This window comes from Aythya ferina (genome assembly GCF_964211825.1).
Source record: "Aythya ferina genome assembly, chromosome: 21".
NCBI lineage: Eukaryota > Metazoa > Chordata > Aves > Anseriformes > Anatidae > Aythya > Aythya ferina.
This window is the reverse complement of record NC_140319.1, coordinates 1,520,315-1,529,515: the sequence shown is the minus strand read 5'-3', so window position 1 is coordinate 1,529,515 and position 9,201 is coordinate 1,520,315. Positions and strand designations below refer to the sequence as shown.

Here is a 9,201-nt window from a genome sequence, read left to right as displayed (position 1 = left end):
CATACATTTTTCCACTGAGGGTAAGTGCTGATGTGTGGAAGGGGATGGTGTGGTTTTATGTGTTTATAAACTACTTGAAGACATCTCTGATCAGTACTCTGTGCTTTTTATTGACCATAAATTCACACTATAGCAATACTTTATTGCACCATAAGCAGACAGGTGGCTACCTCTCTTAAAACCCTTAAAATGCTGCGTTTCTCGCCAGCTCCTGGTCTTCATCCCTTTATACATCTCCCAGGAAGGGAAAAGGAGGTGTTTGCATGTAGCAACTTCAGCCAAATGCTTTAAATGGCAGCATAAAGGAGATGGGAGCCACCTATGGGTCTTGGTCTTGAATTGTGGGTGCACAGAGAAGGAACTAGGTTGTTCCAGCTGGAGGTGATGAGTGCCTGCACTGCTGTCGGTCTCACCATCCCTAATGCTGGCTGTTGGAGAGGGGGATGAGGGCATTGTGGATCTCATGGGGGCACTGTGGGATGAGGCAAGCAAAGCAGCTGTGTTTTAGGGGGCTCCAGCACCCATGGGGAGTGATGTGGGGGTTTGGGCTTCTGCGTGCCAGCCAAGGGCTGAGCATTTTCCACATGCAGATGTGTGTCAGAGGTCTGCCCTGGACCTTCATGCATCAGTCAGGGGTCTCTGCGTGGCTGGTGAGCTGCTGGGCATGTGGCTGATGCTGCCTGCAGAGGTGATGCTAAATTAGCTCTGAAAGCAACAGCTCAATAAGGAGAGCAGAAAGGCTGTGGGTATGGATTTAGACTTCTCCTGCAAACGATCTCTGAAGTCTGGTACTTACTTTTAATGATTTCTTCGGCAGCTGATGTTAGCTCTCGTTTGAGTGCCTGCTTCTATCTGTGCTGTGCTCGGGAGTTCATTATCTCACTTGATGGCAGTGACTGAGACAAGGGAGTCAGCACTGAGGGGGTGTTTTGGGAGGTGGAAACTTCATGCGTGCCTGTCACTTCATCCTGCATCCTGGTAGCATCCATCTGCTTTGTGCTGCAGAGGCTGGGGTCATGCGGGAGTGCCCAGTGCCTGCTGGTGCTGTCAGCAGGTCGTGGTCAGAGGCTGTTAACCCCAGGCACTATTCTCAAAGCACTAAGAGGAGGTGAAAGGGAAGCTAGAGGTGTCAACCTGATGCACATCATATTAGCCCTGTGGTCTTCCTGGCTTCCACTCCGTTTTGGTGGATTAAGGGCTGAGAACAGTGAGCTGGGAGCATTGAGGCAGTGACACGGAGATGCTATAGGATGGCAGCCCCTGGGTGCAATCACTTAGGGGACTGGTAAGGACTTGTTCTCTGGTTTCTAAAAGCAGGGAGGAAGGCGAGGATGCTGCTTGAGCAGGCTGCAGCCCAGAAGGGGTCAGCACAGCCCAAGGATTGGGTGGAAGCAAGCAGGGGATGCGGGGCCATTGCTTTCCTGGGCAAACTCGCTCCTTGTGGGGACAAAGGGGACACCGACCTCTCGCTGCTCTGCATCACCATCCCTGGTGGCATAACTCCTACCAAGCAGAGGACGTGAGTTTTGATAGCTGAAGTGGTCAGAGATGGGGAGGGCTGAGATGGGAGATTGTCCCCTCCTGAGTCTCTCCAGATGCTCTTGGGTGCTCTTTCGGGTACCCAACATGGCCCTGCAGAACCAGATGCTGCCCTATGCTGCTGATCCCTTGCTCCATTGTGATCTGTGGGGGTGGCCTGGACCTTCAGGGTCCCAGGATACTGTCATGGAGAGAAGTGGACTTTTACTTAGGCATAAGGAGAAGTTTCTCCTGGAAAAAATAAATAAAAATAATAATAATAAAATCTGTACGTGCAAGAAGGCAAGGAAAGTTTATAACAGCAAATGGTGATTTCAGGTCTGCTCTTGGGGGTTCTACTATGCAGCAAAACAAAGCTCACTGCAGCTGTTGTGCTCCAGCTCCCCAACTTTGCTGCATTTTGATATATAAATTCCACCCCCACCCCCCTGGCACTGGTACCCTGAGCCCCTCCGTGCCACATACCAAGCAGTGCAACTCTGCTGCAATGGCAACAGGTGCTGCAGATTTACTCTCATCTGTCCTTCTGTCTTGTCTGTCTGTCTGCTGAGGGGTCAAGCACTGGGGCTGCTCTGTCCCCCCTCACCCGCACTGAAACTGGGAGGCACGGTGCCGAGTTCAGGGCCTGAACAGATGGTCCTGGCCTGTGCCAGAGCTTTGTGCTGGTGAGGGCAGGGAAGTGTCACGAACCAGTTGCTAATTAGTGATTAATCAGCGAGCTGTGCTGAAAGCAGAAGGTCACAGCAGATGATGGGAGATGGGAGGGCAGACAAAGAGATGGGGCCCCCAGGAAGGTGTGGCTCAGGTGTTTGCATCCACTGGGGAGCTGGTGGTCATGGTGCAGGGAGAGCTTTCCTTTTTGGTGAAGCAAACCCCTGAAGGATGTGCCTTAGAATAGGAAATAGGTAAATATTTCTGGGCCTGGCCATCCAGATGGAGGTAAGGTCATTGCAAAGGGCTATAAAGGTGGAAAAAAAGTGGTGAGGTTGGTTTTGCAAAATAGCCCAAATAGCAGCCAGATTCCCTGCAGAGCTTTTAGGTCATCATGGGCTATCTGTTAGCCTCTTAGGGTGGAGATAGAAATTTCTCTCTTCCTCATGACCTGATGTAAAGCCTTTGGAAATATCTTGCCCATTCACTTTTTTCCTCTCTTATTCCAGTGTTGTTCTCAAGAAATGGCGAACAACTCACTGGCCTGGGCTAAATTTCCTTTGGCCCAGCTGGCTGTGACCAGGGTGCTGGTTGGGGCACTTGGGCATGCAGTTCCTCACGTATCCCCACTCCTGTACCCAAACTCTATCTGCCAGGAAGGGCAACGCAGATGGGAGAGCTGCATCCTTCCCTGCACTGCTTCCCAGCCTAACCTGCAGTCAGCTTGGCTCATCTTCTCCTCCTCGGCTCTTGGTTCTGCTGATGCCTCCAGAGAGGCAACTTTGCTCCTTCCCCACAGCGGAGAAAGGGAAAATAAAGCAGAAGGGCCAGTGCCAACAAAGCAAAATGAGGATAAGCCTGTAAAGCCAAAGTGACTGGGGAGCTGAGCTGGCTTGGCATGCAGCTTGGTGTGTTTTAAAGGGAAGCAGTGCCTAATGCATCTGGACAGGACTGACGCTCGTGCTCCTTGTGGCTGTGGGGCCCCTGCTGCAGCTATGTCCAGCCAAAATTAACTTCTCTCAACACAGCAGCATCTTCATGCAGAGCTGGCAGCAACCTGGGCTCTGTCTCCCACTTTTTAGGAGTTCTGGTAGCTCCCCAGACCAGAAAGGCATCCCAAGGGATGAGATGAGGCTTCCAGGTCCCATTTATCATGCCAGTTTGAGGTGTCTCCATCTTTCAGGGCTCTGTAAAAGCTTAGCCTTGTAGCAATCAGGCTCAGCACCTGCTTCTGGCCTCTTTTCCTTGGGCTTCAATCTTGTGTGTGACCTGGATTTAGCCAGGTTTTCCCTGGGGCATAAGCAGCCCACAATTGTGCAGTTTCTTTTATTTTTATTTTTATTTTTTTTTCCCCATACACTGCAGTTCTGCTGCAAAAATAAGGAACATATCCCCAGCTGATGCGCTTACACACTCAGTTAATCTTGTCAGTGCTGGGGTCAGCGGCAGAGGTCTGTGGCAGTAGCCTCCGGTGACATTTTTAAGCTAAATATGGTGAATGGAGTTAAATCCAGTTGGAGGCTGGTCACTATTGGAGTCCCCCAGGCCTCAGTACTGGGGCCAGTTCTCTTCAATGTCTTTATTGATGATCTGGATGAGGGCATTGAGTGCACCCTCAGTAAGTTTGCAGATGACACCAAGTTAGGTGCGTGTGTCGATCTGCTCGAGGGTAGAAAGGCTCTGCAGGAGGATCTGGATGGGCTGCACCGATGGGCTGAGGTCAACTGCATGAAGTTCAACAAGGCCAAGTGCCGGGTCCTGCACCTGGGGCGCAATAACCCCAAGCAGAGCTACAGGCTGGGAGATGAGTGGTTGGAGAGCTGCCTGGCAGAGAAGGACCTGGGAGTGATGGTGGATAGTCGGCTGAATATGAGCCAGCAGTGTGCTCAGGTGGCCAAGAAAGCCAACAGCATCCTGGCTTGTATAAGAAGCAGTGTGGCCAGCAGGGCTAGGGAGGTGATCGTCCCCCTGTACTCGGCTCTGGTGAGGCCACACCTCGAGTACTGTGTTCAGTTTTGGGCCCCTCGCTACAAGAAGGACATCGAGGTGCTCGAGCGAGCCCAGAGAAGGGTGATGAAGCTGGTGAGGGGTCTGGAGAACAAGTCCTTCGAGGAGCGGCTGAGGGAGCTGGGCTTGTTCAGCCTGGAGAAAAGGAGGCTCAGGGGCGACCTTATTGCTCTCTACAGATACCTTAAAGGAGGCTGTAGAGAGGTGGGGGTTGGTCTGTTCTCCCACGTGCCTGGTGACAGGATGTGGGGGAATGGGCTGAAGTTGTGCCAAGGGAGGTTTAGGTTGGATCTTAGGAAGAACTTCTTTACTGAAAGGGTTGTTGGGCATTGGGACGGGCTGCCCAGGGAAGTGGTGGAGTCACCATCCCTGGAGGTCTTTAAAAGACGTTTAGATGTAGAGCTTAGGGATATGGTTTAGTGGAGGACTGGTTAGTGTTAGGTCAGAGGTTGGACGGGGGGATCTTGGAGGTCTCTTCCAACCTAGATGATTCTGTGATTCTGTAAAGGGCATGTAGATGTGGGAAACGAGGAATAGCAGTGCATCACCTTGTCAGAACCCACCCAGCCCATAAATAATTGTCATGTCCCAAGGGAAGCAAACAGGTCCTCCTCGCACCTCCCTGTGGATGCTTGCCCTAAACCTTGACCCCAAATTGGTGCTTGTGCTGTCTGCCGGGCAAAACCGAGCAAAGGAAATCATCCAAATAATCTTTTCCCTCTGCAAGCAGCTGGATGCTGCGATGCATTGATTTTAGCTCACTGACCTCTTTTCGATCCGGAAAAAGGCTTGGAGAAGGGGAGCAGGGAAAGTGATCTTTCCCCAGCCGGCTGGGAACCATATGGCTGCTTTGGAGCCGCAGCTCTGCATCCAGCCCCAGCCTTGCCATGGTGAGGTTTTGCTCCTAATTGTTTTGGCAGGAGACGCCTGCTTGTGCTCTGGCCTTGCCAGGTGAAACCAGTAGCTGGGATGGGTGACAAAAGTGGGTCAGGAAGGCTGCAAGGTCTCTGGTTTCCCAACCGTTGCCCCTCAGACTTCCCACTCCTAGGCTCAAATTTGAAGCTGTTTCTGTGTTGCTGCTGTTTATTATCTTTAAAGCCAATGCTCAAGACAGCTACGGTGCTTGTGTGATGTGGATTAAGGTATTTGCAGTGCCTGGCAATGCCACGTCGACTTAAACAGAGCAGTGCCCTTGCCGTACCGATGAAAACATCAAGGCAGACAGGCTAATGAGCCACCCTGCTTTAACAAGCATGTGTTTACAGGCCAGAAAAACAAGCAGAAAGTCAGAAAGCATCAGGAAGACATGACTCTCTTTTATTAAATGCTGATTTTATTGCTGGTGCTTTTTCCAGCCATAGCGACCTGCTATTTCAGCCCTCGTCTATCATCCCAAATGAGGAAGGGAGGAAAAAAAAAAAAAAAAACAACAACAATTAGCTGGAAACAAAGTACTCGTAATAGCTGCATTCTAATTACAAATAAAAAGCTCTCCAAATAGGCCTATCATGCAGAAATAAAAAATTTCAGATGCTTGGCTTGGTGCAGATGCTTTTCTTTGTGCGAGTGGCTGTTAGTGCTTCATCTCGTTTTGTTCGTTCAAAAGAAAGGGGAGAGCAGCTGCATGCTGAGCCCAGAGCTCTCCTCGCTGCACATCTGGGGCTGCATCCATGCCCTGACTGGGAGCCCTGGGCTTTTGTGCACATGGGGATCTGGGAGGGGACGACACATCCCAATGTGTTTTTCTCTTTTTTGGCTGCTGGGTACGTCTGAGGGGATGGGATAATGAAGGCTGGAGTTGGGTTTGTTGCCACAGTTGGTAGCAGTGGTTCAGTGTGTACAAATGTAAGGGGTGCAAGCCAATATTGGATCAGGGATCCGATTTGTGCAGATGCATCGTCCTTGTGAGAGGGAGAGGTCCCTAGGAGGATGCATCCTGTCCAGGCAAGGAGGGTAGCAAAGAATGCAAAGCAAGAAGCAGTCAGGGCATGTGTTATATGAGCAGGGCTCACTTTGGTGCTGGTACACCTGAATCAGTCTCATTCTGAACAACTGCTGCAGGAAAATCCCTCTGCTTCAGCAGACAATGATGGTGGCAAGGCTGAGGCTCTGCTGCCCCATTGGGAGCTGCAAATCCCTGCCTGGTCTGGTTCCGGCTCTTGCTCAGGGCTTTCAGAGCCTCCTGACAGCAGATATCCAAAGAGCATCCATATCACTGACCCTCAGGAACTGATGCTTGCAGGGTTTTGGAACCCTGTGCTCCTTTATTACAGCATATGGTAGCTTCTTGTTGAGTGTGGAGTCAAATTCCCTTAAACTGTGTTTTTTGTGGGAATTCAGGCTTTTTTTATGCTGGTGGCCTCTGGGCACTCCCATGCTCAAAGGTGATGCCCCGTATCCCAGCCAGCTCCTCTTCCTTGCTGTGTGCTTTCTCCATTGTGCTTTTAGTACCGAAGCCTCCCCTTGACTGCTGAAACCCAAAATACTTGCAGAGGGAAAGGTAGGAGAGGGGGAAATCCATGACTCCCATCCCATTTATGAGCCCAGGTCCCTCGCTAGATTTCTGCTTGATTCATGATCTTATTGCTAAGCATTAGGGCTTTTGTGGAGGGGACTGTGACACTATCTTGGAAAATACCTATTAGCACGTGCATCTGAGCGAAGGGGTGTGAGGAGGGAGTGTGAGGACAGGGCTCTGTGCTGGGGGTGCCACGATATGGGGGATGTTGCTGAAGCCCCGTCCATCCTTGCTGGTGGGAGTTTTAGGGTCAGGTTTGCATGTAGTAACTCATCCAGGACAAGCAGCATCAGAAGAACATCCAAAGATGCAACTGAGCTGATGATGAGGCTCTGAAACGCGTGTGGAAATCGTGGGCCAGCAGCTTCACAGCTGCAAGTCCATGGAAAGCACAGGGCTTGCATCAAGCTTCGGCCTCAGGTTGCATGGGGCTGATGTCCTGCAAACACAACCCATGGGGAACTGGGGAAAAAGTCAGGAGGTGCCCCTCATATCCTCTCTGACTTCAGGATTTAGAATTGATTTCTTGGCTGGGAATTGAGAAAAGAGGGGGGAATCCATTATTTTCACCTGTTTTGAAGCAAAATGTGGTAAAATGGATTTGGAAGATTTGTGAGCATGCTGGAGCGTTGGCAATGGCAGCAGCCCTTTGGGAGTGGGAACTGCACTCCTTTGTGGCAGAAACGATACTTTTGCAGAATCTCTTCTGAGGGCGAGAAAAGAAGAAAAGGGGCTCTATTGTGGCCAAACAGGAACCAAAAGCAAACCTGCTTCCCTTCTGAGGCTTTTAATTCTCCCCGTGAATATTTTGCTCACGGCTGATTGTTTCTCTACCACAGGCTGTAAAAAAAAAAAAAAAAAAAAAAAAAAAAAAAAAAAAAAAAAAAGAGAGAGAGAAAAGAAAAAGAAAAAAAAAAAGATAAAAAAGCCACTTTGCCAGTGTTTTTTGTGTTGCTTATAGCAAAAGCGGTGTAAATCCCATTGCCTCCCACTGAAACTGAGGAACTGAAACCACTGCAAACCGAAAGAGAATCCATCCCTTTTTGTTGAAGGTTTAAAAAACAGCAACAAAAAAAAAGCCGTCACAGAGCCGGGAAGCCTCAGCCGCGAGTGAAATTATGGATTGTGTTTGCGTGTCACTGATACTCAGTGAACTGCTATTGTGTTTATTTTCTAAAGATCTGTAGCCATCAGAGAAATGCAATGTAATTGCTGCTCTGTTTATCGACGGCAGGCAGGGAAAATCCATCGCTGCAGAGACTTAACGCCCTCACCGCCGGATCTCGGCCAGGATGAGGTCCCTGTTTTGCTGGCAGAGCAGACAGAACATTTTTGGGGAATGCTCCATAGGTGGGGAGTGGTTTTCCCATCCTGCAAAGTTGCACATTCCCCTTGTATCTCACCCCAAAGGCTCTTGTGGGGGTTGTGGCATCCATGGGGCTATGGGAAACGCTGGCTACAATTTCTGCCCTACCCAGTCCTGGGTGCCTAGTGTGATTTTGGGTGCTTGCTGCCACAGCACCAGCTATCAGGAGGTTTCCTGCTCTGGTTTGGACCAGAAATCTCAGCTGGGGGCAGAAATGCCTTTCATCCAGCACAGCCCAGGGAGCCCTTAGGTTAGTATTTTCTGGGAAAAATCTGCTTTCCCCATTTCCTCCACCCTATAAGGATGCTAATTCCCATCTTCCTGGGCTGTGCACAGCTCACCCCTCCACAGACTGTGTGGCTCTGAGCTCTGCTGCCTCCAGCATCCTCTGTGGGAGCAGCTCAGCCTCTACCTCTGGCAGCATTTAGCTCTTGAGCCTCCCCAGCAAGGAGGCAGCTTCACCACAGCATCCAGCTGTTCTGATCCACTTTTTTTTTTTTTTTTTTTCCCTTTGGTTTCAGCACCAAGATCTCCAGCTGCTTTCTTAGCCACTGTTGGTATCAATAGGCATGGTGTGGGGACTGGCGACCCCCTGAGATAAATGCAAGTCCCCTGCCACATCCTCCAGCATGCTTCTTCCCTCTGCCAGAATAGGAAGCGCTCTTGAAATGTCCGCTGTTGGGAAGGGGGGGGAATCCCCTGGGAACTCCTGCAGGCTGGCAGGACCCCTTACCACATGATGGGTTATCGATCCCACCATTCCTATCCCCAACAAATTTCCCAGTTAATTACAACTGTTGTTCTGCTAACGCTGTTGTTTTGGATCAGGTAGGACTTACAGAGGTGGGTTGGAAAATGCTCTTCGTGCTCTATCGGGGTGGCTTCTGCAAGATGCCTGGGTAGCGATGGGCGAAGTCCTTGGGGGGCTGATGCAGATGCTCTGGTCCAGCACCGAGACCCCTGTCTGATAGTCTGAATGGGGACAGAGTGGCACTGGGGAGCAAAAGCACTGTGCCTAAACCTTCCTGGGGTTCAACTGCTTTGCAAGGGAGCAAACAGCTTCCTGCAGAGCAGCTAGACATTGATGGGGGGGGGACACACAATTGCGTTCTCTCCCCAC

General features: G+C 50.5%; 1 long non-coding RNA gene across 1 annotated transcript; it reads right to left on the bottom strand.

Moving 5' to 3' along the window:
• Positions 1-1,217: 1,217 nt before the first annotated feature.
• LOC311422110 lies at positions 1,218-2,153 on the bottom strand. The gene is made up of 2 exons (XR_014685192.1): positions 2,005-2,153; positions 1,218-1,770 (listed from the first exon to the last, which is right to left on the bottom strand). It is a non-coding gene; the product is annotated as an uncharacterized lncRNA (long non-coding RNA).
• Between the last annotated feature and the right edge of the window lie 7,048 nt (positions 2,154-9,201).